Source organism: Prinia subflava, chromosome 4, assembly GCF_021018805.1.
Source record: "Prinia subflava isolate CZ2003 ecotype Zambia chromosome 4, Cam_Psub_1.2, whole genome shotgun sequence".
NCBI classification, from domain to species: Eukaryota; Metazoa; Chordata; class Aves; order Passeriformes; family Cisticolidae; genus Prinia; species Prinia subflava.
In genome coordinates this window covers 7336521-7356301 of record NC_086250.1, presented here as the reverse complement: position 1 = coordinate 7356301, position 19781 = coordinate 7336521, and positions in this window count along the sequence as shown.

Sequence of the window (19781 nt, the reverse complement as noted above, 5' to 3'; positions counted from 1 at the left end):
TACTGAGCTCTCAATGTATTCAGTCATTCAAAAAACCTGTCAGTGAAAAATGTTTTTCCTTTAAAAAACTTCTTAAAACAAACAATGGGACATGGTCCCTCTGACTTCTTGCTCCAGCCATAAATTTCAGTCATCCTCCCTTTCTTTGCCGATCTCCTGGGGTATTGAATCATGGAAATACAGAATGATTTGGGTTTGGAGGGACCTCAAAGATCACCCAGTTCCTGCCATGGGCAGGGACACCTTCCACCATCCTGGGTCACTTCAAGCTCTGTCCAACCTGGCCTTGGGCAGTGCCAGGGATGGGGCAGCCACAGCTCCTCTGGGCACCCTGTGCCAGGGCCTCACCACCCTCACAGGGAACAATTTCTTCCTAATATCCAATCTAAACCTACTTTCTGGCAGTAGGAAACCATTCCCCTTTTTCCTGTCACTCCAGGCCCTTATCCAAAGTTCCTCTCCAGCTCTCTTGGAGACCCTTTGGCACTGGAAGGGGCTCTAAGGTCTGCCCAGAGCCTTCTCTTCAAATTGTTTTATCTAATGACTGGAGAGATCTACTGTTGCAGGTTCCTGAGGCTTGGGAGTTATTTGCTATTTGAGATAACTGGTACCAACAGAGGTCTTAAAAAGAGATTATCCAGTAAGCCTTTGGAGACTTTAGGGTTCCAGACCCAGTATGGTCTAATGAGCACAACAGGACTCTCTGACAGTTCTATTGGGATTTTTCCTCTGTTACAGCTGGCAGTAAGAGAAAGAAAGATTTAATTAGCACAGAAGAGCTGCATTGCCTTCCAAGTACTCAGCAAAAAAAAAATCTTTGGAACAGGAAAGTGAGCAAGGTGGGAGAGAGAAAGGTCCTTTGGGTATGCAGAAATTTGAGTGAGCTAGATTAATTTACCAACTGGACCACATATTTCTTTCATAATCTTGAAAAAATACTTGGGTCAAGTTTTCAGAAAAATAAGCTCAGTTCTTCTGGCTTCTTTAGATGCTAAAATAACTCATCAGACTTTTCAAAGGCAAACTGCAACTCAGCTGTCAGTCTCCCTGAAAACATTACAAGCTGACCCACACTGAAGGCTTTTGAAGATCTACCCTTATCTGTTGAGGTTATACATATTAAAGTATTCACAGCTGTGCTTCACTTCCACACCTGTAAAACATTGTGCTCCTCCTCTGTATGCTGAGGAGAACAAGTTTGCAATGTCCATAAACCAGCTTTGGGAATCTTTAGTGCTAAGGTCATTTAAGAACCTGGACTGACACAGGGCACCTGTTTCACAGGGACCACCTCCTACTTCTGGCTTTGACAAGAAGGGACTCTACAAACCCAAAGTCATGATCTCAAGATGCCCCACATGCAGGGTAGGTTTCTCTAAACTCAGTGAGGAGCCTGGCCTTCAGTTATGGGAATGAGGAGGGCATTTTGCACTCCTTCTCTTATCAGAGAGCCCCTTTCTAGTCATGTGTCTGTATTGAGTTGAACTGTTTGCTGTGAAGGCTATTGGACAGTATCTCATTACAAAGCAGAGATGTTTAGATCGAGACCTGACCTTCCTTTCTAGATTCATTTCAGATTGACAGCCACAGGATACTTAACCAAACAATTCAGATGCTGGTTTTGAGAGATGAAAACTATATCAATGCAGACATCTAGTGTATCTTCAGAGTCCAAAATATGCCTTAAAATACCCTGCATTTCCCATAAAAGTCTCTGGTTTCCTTAAAATTTAGCTAGAATATTGGACTTGGATGCAGTAGGATTAATGGGCCCACCCAAGGCCAAACTCCTGACATTCCAGATCACCCTTGTAGCATTCCTTCAGAAGGAACACAAGTGTTTCTTGAACTTATTATTCCAGAATAATTTGCTTCTCATTACGGTGAGGTTAGTACAGGTGAAGACATGAAATACCTGCAATATTCTCTCTTTGATCACTCAGCTGGATCCAGCAGAAGTCGAAGGTCAAAGGCCTTGCCAACAGGAATTTCACACAACTGATTCCACATTTTGCAGCTGTTTCTTCTGAGAAAGGCCTGTCAGGAAGATGTATCAGTAGTTTTTTCTGCAGGCATGAAAGAGCAGAGGGAAAGCAGATTAATAATGCTGGAGTATTACCCTTGAGCTGGGCAGGAATCAGCATCATCCTTAAGCTGGGCACACTAAAACATCTCATGTGGGCAAGTACTTTCAGCCTATATCTGTGTCAAGGCACAGCTATACAGGGCTGCATTCTTGTAGACACAAGCCAAGACAGACATAAGAAGTCCATATTCTGATTTTTTCCTATGGATATCTCCACAAGAATGTCTTCGGTTGAGGATCATGTATCTTTTATATATGTATTTTCCATAAAAATCAACAGCCTTTTTCTAGTATTCAACTCATTATCGACACTCCCCACATTTGCCACATCAACATTTTATTTGAAGTATCAGTCATAGCATCCCATCAAAATTTAATAGCCACTTTCTATAATTGAAGCATATTAACTCTTGGTTTCACCTATGCTAATGTTTATCTTTCTCCTTCTTTTAAAATTCTAATGATATTAAAAATACAACACCTTTCTACACCATGACTCAGAGTTGCATAATATTTCATTCTTCAGCTCATGGGAAAGAAAAGAGATACAAGCAAAGGCAGAAGAATTCTCTATCCAAGTCTATAGCTTTATACTGAATCCTGAGTGTCAAACCAACAGGGCTTTTAAGAAAAATGTCAACAACTGTAACAGTTACATAAGACATAGTTAGAAAAATACTTTGCAAGGAAAAATGACAGCTTCTGTCACTCGAGAAGATGATTTATATTTCGGCTTTAAAATGCAAGCATGTGACCTGACATTTACTAAAGAAATCAGAGATGTTAAGCACGATTACAAAAGGCAAAGCACTGATTGCCCTCTGCCAGCACCTCCTCTCTGTACTACAGCAAGATCTGCATAGTCTTCCTCTCAACATTATGCACAGGAACAGAAAGGGAGGTCACAACAACAGCTCTCCCCGTTGTCACTTTGTGCTGACTTGCTCCAGTTACGAAGGCCATCTGGTGCTGTTTGTGCTGCCTTTGTGCCTTGTGTCTCATGTTGTTCTTTATGGACAAGAAGGATTCACAGGTCACATCAGCTGTGTTCTAAGTTTCTTTGCAAGAGAATTTGATGGTTGAAATTCTGCATAAAGAGTGTGTAGCTGCTGATAACAGAACATGGTGATACCAGGTGCAGAGGTGTCCAGAAGGAAGGATGGCAGGTCAGGTGAGCTGGATTCCTTACTGCTTCTCTTATCCACTTCCTGTAGGACTTGAAGTGGTTACATAAACCCTTTGGGGCTCAGTTTTATCACTAGTTAAATGGAGATCATAATTCCCTATCTCACAGTGATACAGTGAGGCTTATTCATTAATGGGTTCAACTCAGTGCTGGGCAGATGGTCAATACAAATTTTATGCATCACTGAAGTAACATTTAACCTCAGGACTTAAGTGGCGTATAGCCTTGTGCTGGTCTCTGAGCAGTCACTGGATAAATATTAAACATTCACTTTACTGAAAATATTTGAGAGGCAGGGGTTGTTGGTAGTGCTGATTTTGCATCCCTTCAGTTACAAATTTTCAGGATGACAAACGTAAAAGGACACATTCTTCAAACGCAGTGCAAAACAGGTACTAAGTGCATCTCCTTGTGATGGTAATAAATGAGGAACAGAAAATGGTAACACTGCTGAACCAAGCACACAGTGATTTAAATGAGTCCATGAAACAAGCACTTTAAGTCTCAAGAATGACCATTGATAGTATCTGGAGGGATTTCAGTTTAGTGCTGGGAGAAGGGTTGTTTTTACTGGCCTCAGCCAAAAAAACAATTCATTGAAAGTGATTGCCATTTACCTGCAGAAACACAGCTACAATTCAGCATAGTAATGAGTTAAAAGGTGCATCTCAAAGATATTTATAACCATATAAATATTTGCTTTGCTTACTGTGGCAATCACACAGAAGAAAAAAGTTCTTTTCCAAACATCTTTTTCAAGGTTTCTGAGGACTATTTTTAAACTTTATTGCCACAAGTAATGTACCATGAAGACCTAAGCACCAGCAAGAAATGAATCTCCAGTGTGATTACTATGCATACCTTGTAATTTCCTCTGCAGAGATGACCAATCTTCACTTCTTTAGTTTCTAACTTGATTCCCCAGTAAGTCATTCTTTCTGTTTCTAAAGAGAGAGAAAGAAAAAAAATTATGTGTTATCCTTATGATGGAAAAAGTGAGGAACAGAAATACAGATATTAAATACAGCCTTTCAAAGTCTTTTCTGCAGGTGAGGAATGTGTTTCAGAAGAAGGCCAATGTCCCACTGCAAACTTATTTTGGAAGCCTTAATTGAGGGTAAGTGGGGCATGAATGGCACTTTGTAGAGGGATGACTTTACCCTCAGGGAAGCACTATGACAAGATTCCTGAGACCAGTCAATTTAATAGCTGCAAACCTTGAAAGCTTTGAGTTAAAAAAGTCTCCTCTACTTTCACAGCCAAGTGAATTTAAAGAAAAGTTACCAGATAAAATATTTCAACCTTTACCCCATAATATCACCCTTGTTTTCAGACCTTTAAAATTAATACACCAATTACCAGTAGAAAGATTGTGTTCAGATTAATTGACCAATCATGGTCATCAACACATCAGGTATAAATCACTCCTAAAGTATATTTTCAGCAGCTTAGTCTCAGTAGCCAGGGACACTAACATTTTTAATAATGCATTTGTGTCAGTAATATCTTTACATATGCTTTGTAATCATAGTCAAGTACAGAAACCACTATCTTATATAAAAATACACAGAGCACAACAATTAACAATTAAATAACAATTCCTGATTTCTTGCATTGTGATGGTGATAGAACTATGGGGAACATAAAAAAACTTCTGTCATGTCCCCACTATGAGAAGGGTAGAGGAGTTGAGATTCACAGATCCCCTCAGTGTGGATTAGGGTGAGATAACACTCAAAGTCCACAATAAGCAACTCTGATGGCATACATATTAAAAAAATGGTGACCCTGTCACAACTATATCCACATAAGCTATACAGAAACACCAAATTTAGTGGAACAAGTATTCAGGAAACATTAGCCCTCTCAACAATTATATCCACTTGAACTGTGCAGGAATGCCACCTGCAATGGAACAAATATTCAGTAAGTGTTAACCCTCTCACAAGTGAGACTGACCCTGAAATGGTGCTGATAACACCAAGGTTGTGGGTTCCATCTCTGTCCCACCTCTGGAACTCTCCCTTAGGGTGCTGCCTGAAGTCCCAGTGCAATCACCTGGGCCTTCATCCCTTGCACACTCCACAGAAATGACTCTGGGTCATTCCAAAGAAGTGATGCTGTGATTGTTCTCTCTCTCATCACATGCTCAGTCTATTCACTTCTTACTACTTCTACTTTTTTTCAGCTAATTCTGCTGCTGCTTCATGAAGAAAGGTTACTTTTCGCCACAACATCCTCAAAATTTGTATATATGTAACAGTCCATTCCAAGTCAATCTTCTTGGAACACTGCTTTCCTCCAACAAAAGACACCTTCCATTTTGGCATTTCTCAGTCTTTGACCACCATAAAGTCCATGTACTTCACAATTCTTTTTGAATGTTATCCCCCAGCCTCACTGGAGAAAAAATACTGCCCTTGTTTACAGAACAGAAAGGCAGAGACAGGGAGAGGACACAGCACACTTTTCCTGTCTCAGTTAAGGTGACTGGATCGTACAGAGTGTCCAGGCACAGACAGGAACCTTCAGAGAGAAATCTGCAGTACCTCTCTAACATCCATACTCTGCACCAAGCTCTTAGGAGCCTCTCTTTTCTCTCTCCATAGCAGCAGCTTAGGAATAACAATTACCTACACATGCACCTAAATTAGATCTAAATGCAAGTGAATATTCTCTTCACTGCCAACTCTGAGAGCAATGTCCTATAAAGACTTAAGCATCCTAAAAATTAGGATTGGGTTACCCGCTGTGAGATGATGCCTGGCCTTGGAATGAAAGGCAGTAAGGAATCAGAGCTCCCCACAGAATCTACAAGGAGAGGTAATAGTCTGGTTTATCTTTCTCAAAGCCACTGCTTGTTTTGCTTTAGTGGTCAGAGACCACCTCCTCTTCCTCAGCTCTGTAGGTGATATAATGCTTTACTCTCTATTTAACTCACTCTGAAATGTGCCAGTACATCTGTGTACCATTCTGAACAGCTGAAAGAATTTATTTTAAACTGTCACTCAGTTTATTAATAAAGAAGAAAAATGCATGTGTATATTTTTCCTTAAAATCGAATATAGGTACTGTACACTGTACTACACGAAAAGAATCTTTAGCTTCGGTCAGACATCTGGCCAATGGGAACCTACAGGCAGAAAAAAGTCCAGACACAAGATGGGATAGAAATGGTACAGATAAAGAAACTCTTCAAACTTGACAGCCTTAAGGCTGCATAAAGAGTATGTGTTGATACAGTGCCACATTGAGATTTTATACACACGGTTTTCAGACTGTTCCATTATTACAGTAGGCTACAATCCTGCAGATGTTTAGACATGAAGGACTTTATTCAGTCATGTCAGTGTTTTCATGACTGGGTCTTATTAAATTTCTTCTCCAGAGAGTTAATAAGAAAGCCCTCTCTCTTAGGCTGGCTATAGAAGAGCGACAGTTGCCACATATATTTCTGTTGAAATGTGAGAAAGCACAACAAGAAACATCATATTAAACTTTCATCCTGAAATGCACAACGCCTGCACTCCAGGGCCTGAACGGCTTACTGATATATGGAACTCAAATTAAAAATATGTTTATGTATTAGTCTGAATGGGGACACTACTGAACATCAGGAATATTGTTCCCAAACAACAAACATGATCTTCTTTAGCAAGGACTATATTTTGATGTTGTGAGGAAAAGCAGAAAGAGGTGAATAGCAGGAGCATGTTAACTAGGGTCTTTGAGGCAGCCAGGTGACCCAGTCTGAGAGTCAGAGAACTAATGATCATGCTGGCCTAAAAAAGAGTGTGCAATTTCCTTTGTACTCAATATCTACACACCAAGACAGTTACGCTTAAGTCTACATTAAGTTCTGGCCCAGAAGCACCAGATCTGGTGGTTCCTCACTAATGCAGTGCTCCCAGAAAGGGGGCTAATGATAACCTCAGCCATGAATGGCTGGCACTGGAAATCACTGCACTTGGTTTAGCTTATCCTGGATGTGTACTTTGGAAAGCCAGTGGCATAACCACCCTTTACTGTGGCAGGCTGCAATCCAACAGCATTGCTGGTTTAACTCACGAGAGATGGAACTTTACTCTTGCACATCGTGATGGTGGTGCACCATTGAACACCAGATGTTGTAGAACTGACACTCGGTGTCTGCTAAAATGGAAAAGCCCCAGTTTGCTGTAGAGCAATGCAGGATGTTTCCTTTGTGGGAAGAAAGGAGAAATCATCCCCCTGATTGATTAACGCCCCCCATCCCAACAACATGATTGACTGGAACCCCACTGAAGTAAGATCTCCACGAAATGGCACCACTGATCCCATTTTAGGAAAGTGTTGGCTATTAACCTTTTCTGGAATACTTCACGTTTGCAAAAGACATCCTAGGTGTAAAAACTGCAGTTATTTCCTGTCTCCATAAGTTCTACAGCCTGACTGTAGCTTTGCTAAAACCATTCTGTGCAAAATGCAAATTTCTGTTATGTGATGCCACTTCAGCTAACAGCAGAAAATAACTTCTACAATCCAAGTCCTCAAAACACAGAATCACATAATATGATGAGTTGGAAGGGACCCACAAAGATCGTTGAGTCCAACAACTACAAAGACTAAAGATATGGGGTTTATGCTGAAACAATGAAAACAACCCAGGCAAATCAAATCCATTATTGAAAGAAGCAGGTTACTAAAGTTATTAGGAGTAAGTTAGTCATTAATTGCATTTGAACACTCTTGTACTTACTGTCACTGAAGATGAATGCCCTTACAAATAGATCATTTGCAAATGGCTGGAACCTGTGGGCTTAGTCCCAGCCTTACCTGGTGCTTGTGTTCTGCTGGTCTCTATGCCCAATATGTGATTGTGGATCCAACCATACAAATCCAGGCTTTTGCCTAAGAATTCTCTAACCTGTTGCACCTACAGTCCACGAGGATTTTCCATATGCAGTGACAGAGTTCATCACAACACTTCTGCTTATTTATTTCATATACTTAGCACTTGTATTTTTTCTGTAAGCACAGACTACTAATCACTGCTGGAAACAACACAGTAGGCCAGACAGACCCTTCTCTGGCCCAGAATTCTTACATTCTTAGGATTTTTAACTGAGGAGACTGTTCCTCTCAAAGTTTTGTTTAACATACATGTGTATTGAAACTGCCACACGCTTCTCAGGCTACAAGTCACAATCAAATGCTGCAACATGGTATGGGCAGGAAGAAATCTCTGCAGACAGAGAAGTGCTGAAACTGAAGCAGGGCTAATGGAGTTCCTTCAGAGTATCTGACTCACTGCACCTCATTGCCACTAGAACTGCAGCCTCCTCTTAGCCATCAATACCTGGTGCTAGGATTCATCCTTACTGGAAATTTCCATGGAAAACTTTCGGGAACAAAACCAAAATGCAGACATTATCAACAAGGTCTTATAAGAAAAATTATGAAATGCAACAGCAGATGTGCCTGCTTGCAGATATTTCAGTCCACTCATAGTGTAACAGGATCCACACAGCCACTGGGAGGGTGTTTCCTGGAAAGCACCTGTGTGCAGGTGAGAGCACCTGAGGCTCCTCAGGACCTGCCTGGGGGAGCAGTACACTTTCCTTAAGAGCTTACTGCCCTTTTACACAAAATATGGCATGGGCTAGAAGAAGTACTGACAGGCAGTTCCCAATGCTTTTGTCAGGAAAACCAAGTGAGGTGGCCAGAAAATAAATGGCTTACTGGATATGTGAAGTTTTTGCATCTTTGTTGAATCAGCAGTGGTGTCTGATAATGGTTTTCATCCTTCTTTTTTTGTCCTTAACAAGGAAGACATATAACTCTTGGCATAAACTATATTGTAGAATGTGCTGAACAAATATTTCATCAAAGGGAAAAGTTTATCTTACAGTCATTTTGCTGCCGAATGATTTATTAGAACTCAGAGCCAAAACAGGTAAAAGCCCTAAGGAAGTGCTGTATCTTTCTAATAATTCAACTCTAAGAAGAGTTGAACTCTGCATACAGGAGGGCTGGGGTTTGCTAGGAAGCAGAGTCTTGCAAAACAAATAAAGATTTCCTACACATATGTCAATGCAGTTCTCTGCATCAATACCTGAGAAAGGAGCAGGCATTAAAGAAATGCACACTTAAAGCCATGACTAATGAGGGTACTTCTGTATCACAAAGTCTGGATTAGCCAGCGAATCTTTCAGACAATCTAAGTTGAAAAATAGCATTTGGCAAGGTCCACTGACATCTGCCAGCACTTTCTTTAGCCTCCTGCATTCCCCAAAGGTACCGCCTGCGAGCTGCCCTGCAGTGCCACAGCACAGCAACTGCAGACAGCAGGGAATGCAGACAGACATGCAAAGTGTTTAAAATAGGAAACACAGCCTCTGTGCTGAGGGCTGCTACAACAGGTGTATATATATATTGGGAGCTCATATTAATGAGGCTTCTGTTACACACGTTCGGGGTGTTTCAGAGGCCTTTTCAGAAGTAGATGGGTATTTTGGTTAAAGTCAGACAGAGTAACCTCGTAGTAACCTCTAGTCTGGCTCACAGCCATAGGGAGGACTCTGAAGGACTATCCCTTGGTGCTGCATTGATTAGATTTCTTCCCATAATACACCCAGTGTTTTTGCTCAGTAAACCTTACTAACAACTGAATCAAGAATAAAGACTGAGGGGGAAATAAAAGCTGATCTCCATGTGAAAATGGGCCATAAAATTAACAAGGTTCTCAGCATCAAGTAATTCTGTCTGCTCTATTGTGGCCAGAAAGTCAGAGCCTGTAAAATACACACGCAAGCAAGTACAAGAAGAAAGAAACAGCCCCCCCTCAACCAAATCAAATCAAACCCAAACCAAAATCAATCCCCTCAAAAACCCCCCAAAACCTGAAACAAACAAAACCCCCTCCAAACCCAAAACAACCCCAAATAAACACTCCCCCAAATTTATACAGCAAGTCAAATATTTAAAGATATAACACTTAAGCAATCTAAAAACTTAACTTCCCCCCTACACTTAACTATTCCCTTGTATTTTAAATATTTTCCTTGTATTTCCATATATTATACATAATTTTGGATACCAGTTCTGCTGGCAAACACACATTCTCCCCAATCTTTCCTCGTGTTGTGGAAGTGCTAATATACAATTCTCCTCATTTCTATGTCTTGCAGCATCAACAGTGCGTAGAAAGCACCTTTACAAAAGCAAACAAAAAAAGCCACACACTCTTAATTAAAATGTGGATGATAACCTGGGACATACCAAGTCTACAGGGTAGTAATTTTTCCTCTGAGAACATATGGGGGTATGATAATCCCAGAACACTTTCTAATCTAGATACTGGATGTGAAGAATGCCCTGTTGCAGATCATCGGTATTTTTTGCTAGAACGATCCTTAGTTGATGAAAAGGAAACCAAACCCCAAATCATTGTCATTGACAAGACAACTGTAACACTGAACGTTCCAAATGAACAGCCCCCATTCCTTTAAGAAAGGAACACCACTTTCTATCACTAATGAATCATCTAGGCTCTGAATAACAATCACAGCATTTGCATACTTGGTAATTCATGCAAGAAAAACTATGATCTTTCTAACATAAACATAACCTACTACCAAGTATTAGAATTGAAAGGATGAACAGGATTGTCATGACTTCAGCTATCCACACTGCATGGTAACCAGTATAAGTAAGGAGACGAAGTATTTTGCAACATCTAGAGTAAGATGAGAACATAATACATAGGGCTGCTTTAATAAGGCATGTGGGAATACACAAATAACTCATTTCTATCTTCTCTAATAACACATGCTCTCAGGAAGGGCTGTCCCCCCAAAATGATCCATCTAGATATGAAGACAAGTATGGTGTGCAACAGTTTTTAAAGGTCTATAGCTGTAGCAGGATACCAGACTAAATCTTAAGTAGATCTATTCATATTATCACAACTGCAACCTAATAAATTAGAAGCAAAGAAACCCCTTCTTGGTACGTGAAAACAGGTGTCTAATATCAAAGGGAAACAATGGTAAGGACCTTCAAATACTGTCATTTGTCTGAGGTGTTCTCCCTTAGATCTTTTAAATGAATGACTCTGGTAAAGTAATGTCAAGAAGCAAAAATCAGACACAAAATAGCCAAGGAAAAAGTCAGCACCACAGGAAGCTGATGTTGAATGTTAGCAAGACTTTTTCCTTCTGGAAACATGGGCACTGAAAGTTTTAGAATTTTGTTTAAAAAGTTGGTAGGACAACTTCTGAACCTTTGCTGTTAACTGTGGTAAAGGAATTCATCTGGCAATAGCTTTTATTCCTACTGCCTTAGGGGCATCCAAACACTGGGCAAACTCAGTGCTTGTGAACTACTTGCAAAAACTTGCAATCTATGTGCAGAGGAGAAAGACCTTACTTCAAAATAATAAAAAATTTCAATTAGAAAAAAGAATCTCAAGAACTTCATGAAAGAATATGAGATTTTGCATGGAGGTTCTTAGTGTGTTTTGGAGCTTAAAACAATTGTGTTGTCTCTATCTATATATCTCTCTGGTATATCTTGCACAAATGATGCTTCAAATACTGAAATACAACTGAAGTACTTTCACTGTCATGCCCTTCCTATATCCAACATGTCCTTTTCAGAAAAGGGTCAGAAGAAAATCAGATATTTGATAATTCCCTGCTGTGGCACTCTGTCCTTGACCACTCAAGCAAGCAATGCATGGTACAGCAGGATGAATTCAACATGCACTAACCACAAACCCTGTAAGAAGATCTTTCATTTGTGCCATATAAGTATAGTGAACTAAACCCATACATACTTATAAATATATCTGACATAAAAATGTGCAATAATATACAAAAATATGTGTATCTACATCAAAATGAAATACGTAATGGGAGGAGACCTAGTGGACCAGACAAACACAAAATACAAGCCCTCTTTACTGCTATTTCAAAAAATATCCTTTCAGATACTGCCTAAGATATCAAGGCAAATGATTTAAAGCAGTCTTGGCTCAAATATCCTGCTTGCTGGAACAGCTGTCCCTAGGAAGGATGCACTCACATCTGCAAATCACAAATTACAGTATTGCTGCTATGAATGCATAAGGTTAAGAAGGACTATCATAAGCTGCCTCGTACTTTTAAGGCAGTTATTTTGAATTACTGGAAAAACACTTATTAATCCCCTAAGGAAGCCAGATTTCAGACACCACATAAAAAAGCTCTTCTGGAAGAGGAAAGCAAACCTTATTAACTCCTAGTTACACCTTCAGAGAATTGAATAGAAATCCAGATGTCCTAACTCTGTAACCTATGATCTGTGTCCAGATCATCTGTGCTTTTGGCTCCAATTTTACCTCAACTAAACTTGCCTTCATTGAGTTGTTTTTTGTTATACAAATATCCATTTGTGGAAGCTACTGTTCAACTGAACCCAAAAATCTCTTTCAAAACTTCCCCCTTTATTTATCTCGGGGCAACAAGAATGGTTGAAACTAATTCATAACTTCTTGGCCCAATGTAGTGGTCTCACCAGTTTCATGACTGAAAACACTGTTTCTTGCTGATCCTATGTAAAAAAGCAAAGCTTTTAATCAATAGAACATTGAGGATCAGTCTCAGAAAATAAGTGACACATGAAAAAAGATTCACTCATGAGAAAACCCACGTGGAAGTGAAAATAGAGGTGATGTAAAGGTATGCTCTCACTCTAGGTGGTTATTTGCTGGAATATGGTGCTGATACTTTTATATTCAAGTTGTGTCCTCTCAGTTAATATGCTGTTAACATATCTGAGTTATGTATTTCACATTTTTATCACCAACAAAGTAACAGGTATATTTGCAACACACTGGGGGAACTTCAAAGTCATTTGTAAGCACTAATGATAAGGAAGCATTAATCCTTATTTTGCAGATGAGGAACAGATGTACAAGACTCTCTTGTGCTTTTGTGTGAATCACTGCAGCAGAGGCAGAAACTGAACTGGAATTACCTACAACCTCCATCACCTCTACATGAACAGCTTTCTGAAAATGCATGGTAGACACAGGACAGCTTCCTGAGAAGCAAACAGAAAGGAGCAATTTTCATTTTAATCCTCTTAAAAGGCAGTGCACAACTCCCACCTCAAAAGCCAAAACCAAACCCCAAGAACAAAACAGCACATGCTGTAATTTTAGAGAGAACTTTAGTCTGGTGGGGCAGTTTCTCTGTCCCTCCTTGCTCAGTTCATGACAGCAATCCCTCCCTGCTAATCAGTCTTGTTTGGAGGATTTACTCCTTGTTATGTAATTCCAGATATTTCTTGCAGCATTGAGCTTTTACTGTACTTAGATGGGTAAGAAGGAAAGGAAGAATGACTCCACAGAAGGAGTTTCAGATGCTTTATTTTTACTGCTGTACACATTGTTTTCTGAGGTATTTAGGTGTGCTAAGGGTGCAATGTATTAAAATGATTGATTGATTGCATTTTAAAAATAGAAGTCCTGTTCTGATACTGGGATTAACTATTATCATTAAGATATGGCAGAACTTTAAACAGCCTTGAATTTGCACCCTCCTGTGAATGTAAAGTGCCCTTCCCCATCCCCCTTGCCCATATCACACACACAAACCAGAGCATTTTATAGAGAAACAGAGTAAATGCCACTAACTTTGCTCCTCACACTGCCAGTACTGCATCCCTAGGACCACAGGAACAACTTCACAGTGTCCTTTCAATGTCTGTCACACATTTTTAGTTTGTTTGCAGCATATTTATGGTCTACCCTGCTGCCTTTTCTTTCCTGAACATTGTTATGTGTTGCTCTATGGGAGAAGCTTAGTTACAGCTATTTTGAAGGTTCTTATTTTTAAATATCCTATATTTTCTTGATCAAATCTTGGTTATTGAAGGAGCTGCAAACAATATTTGGAATAAATGACTGTGCTGGATTTGGCTGGGGTAGAGTTAAATTTCTTCCCAGTAGCTGGTAGTGGCTGTGTTTTGGATTTGTGCTGGAACAGTGCTGATAACACAGGGATGTTTTAGTTACTGCTGAGCAGGGCATGCACAGAGCCAAGGCCTTTTCTGCTCCTCTCCCACCCCACCAGTGACAGGACTGGGGGGCATTGGGAGGATTCACATCCAGGACAGCTGACCCCAACTGGCCACAGGGACATCCCAGGCCATACAGCATCATTCCAGTATGCAAGGGTTGGGGGAGGAGAAGGAGGAAGGAGGGGATATTTGGAGTGATGGAGTTTATCTTCCCAAGTCACTGTGACCTGTGATGGAGCCCAGCTTTCCTGGGATGGCTGAGCACCTGCCTGTCCAAGGGAAGTGGGGAATGAATCCCTGGTTTTGCTTTGCTTGGGCACACATTTTACTTTATCTTTTAGTCTTTATCTCACCCCACGAGTTTTCTCGCTTTTACCCTTGGCATTCTCTGCCCAGACTCACAGCAGAGGAGGGTGCAGGGCTGAGCTGCCACTTGGGGTTAAACCACAGCAGTGACAAAATTTGGTGGCCTGGTACAGTGCAAGCAGGTTCTGACTCAGAGCTGGGTGAGCGGCTACAGCTACAGCGAGCCCCTGCCAGCAGCACGTTCATGCCAATAGAAAAGAACAGTTGATGGCATCTACCCAAGGTCAGCTCCTCAAATTTGGGAGCCTGTTTTCTTCCAGACACTGTAAAGTCACTTGTTTAAACGCAGCCAGTCGGCAACAATTAAAGGCCTAAACAAAACACGCAGATTTGGTGCTCCTTTTGGAATCTCCCCCACGCCATGCTGTTTATTTGCTACTTCTCACAGTGTTAATTATCCAACAATCAGGCTACAAAATGGCGGTGGGCGTGAGGCAGACATTTTGTAACTGTCTCACTGAGCAGGGCAATGGGAACGTGCCGAGGGAAAGGCAGCGACCCAAGGGCACAAAAGGAGCTCTGTGATGGCCCAGCTTTTAAGCAAACCCTTTACCTTATTTTATAGCAAAGCCAAAGTTGAGCAGTGCTGAGGAGCCACCTGACAGCATTTGGCCACCGAGCAGGCAAAAATACAGTCCAGGGCAGCCCTTTCCCGGCCATTTCACTGCGGCGAGCGCAGCTCATCACCCATCTGAGCACTGCCTCCTTTCTGGGAGCCACATGGGCTCCCGACCACCCATCGACACTGACTCAGTCACTGTAATCTTAACCACATTCCTCCCTTGAAAGTCAAGACACCAATGTTTTCTATTAGAGCCCCAGGAACTTCACAGTCTTCTGCACAGCTCTGCAAGCACTTGCAGCATAACCAGCAAATGAACACTTGAAGAATGGAGCCTGCACCTCCATCTCTGCAAGTGACTTTTGATTCAGATTTCACTGTCTAGTGTGTAATAAGCCAGGGACAGCTAAAGCTGAACAAAGTAACAGAAGAGCTGATAAAAGCAAAAAGCACCAAGAATTAATAAGCACATTATTTTCTTTGAGTGCGTGTCCACCAGCCTGCTTGTAGAAGTATTAGCACCTGATAGATCCTAAGAAACAAATATGCAAATCTTCAGGAAAAAACTGCAAAGCATATGCTACTCATTAAACATTTAGGTACTGGTTTAGAGATTTAGATCTAGGTACCAGTTTAGAGATTTAGATATTTCACACTGTTTCCTGAGAGGAGAAGAAAACACAAATCATCTAAAAAACAAAAACCAGCATTCTAACACAGAAAAGCTATGGTATAAATAAAAAATGGCTGAGGGGATTTTGCCTACATTTTTTTAGTGACACAGAATAAGCAAAGCAGCTGAGCTACTGGTGTATTTTGAACAGCTGACAGATGTAAAAATTCCCCACCCAACACCCTGGAATTATATAATGCACAAAAAATCATCATTAATAATTTTCATGCAGCTCTGATTCTCGGGGACTTGTAATGTAGAAATGAAATCAACAAAACAGGTAAGAGAGATACATTTCCATACAAAGGCACGCTGAATACACAGGATTACACAGGTATACACTGAGGCTAGAAGAGTTTAGGCAAAAGCATTTCTGTTCCCTCTATTCCACTCGTGCTCCAATGTGATGCTGCTACTGGACATTCAAAGGACCAGGTAGAGAGGACTGAATGGGAAGGGCTGGCCCTCAAAAGCCAAGGATAAGTGACCCTTCCCAGAGTGCAGGTGGCAGAGTGCACCTGGAAAAGCAGGTGGAAGAAGTGTATTTTGAAACTTTATCTCTTGGAGAAAATGGCAGAAAGCCTGACCATGTTAAAGGAAAAATACTCTGAGCCCCCAGGGACAGCAGGGTAAAATGTTCTCAGAAAAGGGAAGAATTTAGCCTGTAGTTGACTTAAGACACATTTTCAAGTAACCCATCTCTAAAGCCATGGATTTAAAATCAACCTGGATTACAGTTGTCCTTTGCTTTTGTTACAACCCCCCAAAATCGTGGAAAGAACTCTAAGTTTTGTTACAAACATGAAAGCAGGTCAAATTTAGGAAGAAGTTCCCTATAGGCTGTGATCCTTCAGAGTTAACTCTAATCTGAGCTGGGAGAAAAGAGCTCTGAATTAACACAAAGCTTTACACTGAAAGTGTGGGAATCTTGTGGCTTGACAAAATTTCCTTGCAAACCCAGGTGAGGTTCAGTGGTTCCTGTGATATTTCACAAAGACTGTCTGGATGCCTTTGAACTTGAAACTCAAAGCAGAATCCAGCAGCTGCAAACTTAAACACAGCAAGGCAAAGATTAAGAAAAAAATGTTTGCATGAGCTCCTGGGAAGAATATACTAAGTTTCACCTGCTGACACTGGAAAAGCAGAAGTCTACACACCCTCCAGTTCCACTTCAATTTATATAAAGATAGTAGGGAGGGGTGCCAGAGGCACATTTGTTACATTTTTGACTTACCTAAGAGAGGTGGCATGAAGGAAACTAAAGAAAAGTAAAGGACTGTAAGCAGAAAAAGAGAAAGGTAAAGTGAGATGATTACAGCAGACGAGAATAAGGATTAAAAACCAGCCTACAAGTATTGGGAAAAAGGCTTTGAAATCATACTGAAAATCAGGGAATGGGAATAAAAAGACTAAGCATGTTACAGCACATTTCTTTGACATGCTTTTTTTCTTAAGTACAGAAAACTTTTTGAGCAGTAAAGAATTTTGATTCTACTGTTAAATCCCTACAGAAAGAGAAAAAAATCTTAAATTTTGTCAGTACACTTTTGTTCTCTAGGGTTCCACTTCTTTGGTGAATTACTCCTTAGTCACTTGGAAATGCTGGAAATCACATATGCTGAATCTAGAATAATATCCCCTACCTCCCCAAGTCTCCAATCATCCTTTAACTGAGCAAAGCTGTAAGAAAAATAGCCATTTGTATAAAATGGACAGGCACATCACCTCAGGGGCACAGCAGCATTCCCACTATGCTGCCATTTCTGTCTACCTGACTGAGGGAAGTTCGGGAAAGGAGGAGCAGAAAAATATTTTGGGTAGAATCACAAAGTATCACATCTGGTTTTTTCGCTATATAGTTCTCCATCTGTTTTTGACTAATAGATATCCTAATGGAGGAACTTAATAGTTACACAGACAAGAGAAACTTGGATTGATACAGCTGTGAATATGCAAGGGCTGCAGTTTTTGATTGCAAACCTGAAGAATACTAAAGTAAAAAATCTCCTTGATAAAATGAACTACAGCAACAAACCTTCCTTGTTAGTATAAGAAATACTGGATTCACCATTAAGACCTAATGTATCTCTTTAATACATTCCTTCTTTCTTCATCATTTATGCAAGACTAATTGTTGTGACAACTGAAAGAATTGCTTTAATAAAGCAATGTCTCCTATATTTTAAATACTGCTGGTTCCTGAGACAAAGAAATCCACCCCACAACTCCAAAGACACAAAATAATACAACACAAAAGAAGTCAAAGGCAAAAAAGAGACTCCTGCACACCAAAGGAATTTTGTGGGGAAGGTGGTATTTCTGGTTCACAAGCACAAGCTTGCTGCCTTTCATAAGCTTTATTACAATACCTCCTACACCTCTAACTTCATTCTCTGTCCCCATGGCAAACCAATCCAAACCTGTGTCTCCTGATTGGGCTCCAATAAAAGCATAATCATGCATAAGTATTGCAAGGATACAGCATTAAGTGCTGAGAGCTCTGCACCCAGACACCTGAGAGCAGGTGAAATGTGCTGTGAGAGAGGCTCACAAGGGACCCTCTGCACGTCTGAGCAATCAGCCTCCAAGGAGGGATGTCTCTGCAGGATCAGGTGAGTAACAATCCTGAAGTTCTCTCTTAGTTACAGAGACATGGAAATGTATTGGCTGCAGATATAACCAGAGCCTGGTGGGAAATTCTGGGAAGGAAAATGTGTTTCACTGCAGTGGAATGCTAACTCTGTTTTCCCTGCACACTGCCATTCTTCAGACAGGGACTTCACTACTGTGCACTTTGTGCTGGCCTGGAGGGGCTTCTGCCTATACCAAAACATCACCCAGACCACTAAGAGTTAACAGAAAATGTACAGAGGAGAACAATGGCACATTGTCACGGGAGATGAAATTAAATATCCCAGCAGACATTCCTGTTCAGATGACATTCTGGCCAACAGCCTCCTCAGATACTACAGCGATAACAATGCAACTACTTTCATTACTAATGCTAATTCAACGGGAATTTTACGGAGTAAGTAATTTAAATTAGCATTTTCTTTTAGGAATTCTGGGCTGGCAGTAGTAACATCTGTCTCTCTGAAGTGACAACAGAGAGCTTAAGCTTCAGGTCTGGCTGCTGTGCAACATGAAGCATTGCATTACTAACCCAGAGCTAGGTAATCATTCTCCTGCCAGCATTAATGAGTTTCTAGCTACCCAAGAGTCCTTCCAACTAATGAGCACAGGTAGCACAAGTGGCAGTGCAGGAGGCTGGGCCCTAGCCCTGATCTCTTGTGCTGCCACATCCAGGCAGTGCCCTGGGCCCCACTCTGGGGACATCCAAGGTGCAATTCTGGCATGGACCTCGACCTAGTTCTTACTTGTGTGACAGTGACTGTCCCCAAACCCAGCCCTGGGCTCCCAGGGTAATTGACAGTGGCACAGCCTGGCTGGATCAGCAGCTGCTGGGCTGCACCAATCCAGTTTCTTCAGTGCTTTGCCCATTTCAGCATTGGGAGCACTTGTCTCTCAAAAAGGGCTCCCAGAGGGCTCGCTGCCTCCCAGGGAAAGCATGTTCCACAAATGGAGAGCTGTCTGTGAGAGGATGAAGCTAACTAAGGTCCCAGGAACCCTTTTGATAGGTCTGTAGTTAATACTTCATGCTCTCTTTTTTTCCCCCCCATAAAGTATTTATTTTCTGAAATCCTTTAAGAACTGTGTCATTAACACCGTACTTCTGATTTTACACAGAAGCTGCTTTTTGAAGATATTTTGCAGCATAAATTCTGCACAACTTATTCCCTATACGTTTTTTACTTTTAAAAACATCCCTCTCAGCCACACTATGTATTTTTCAGTAGGAATT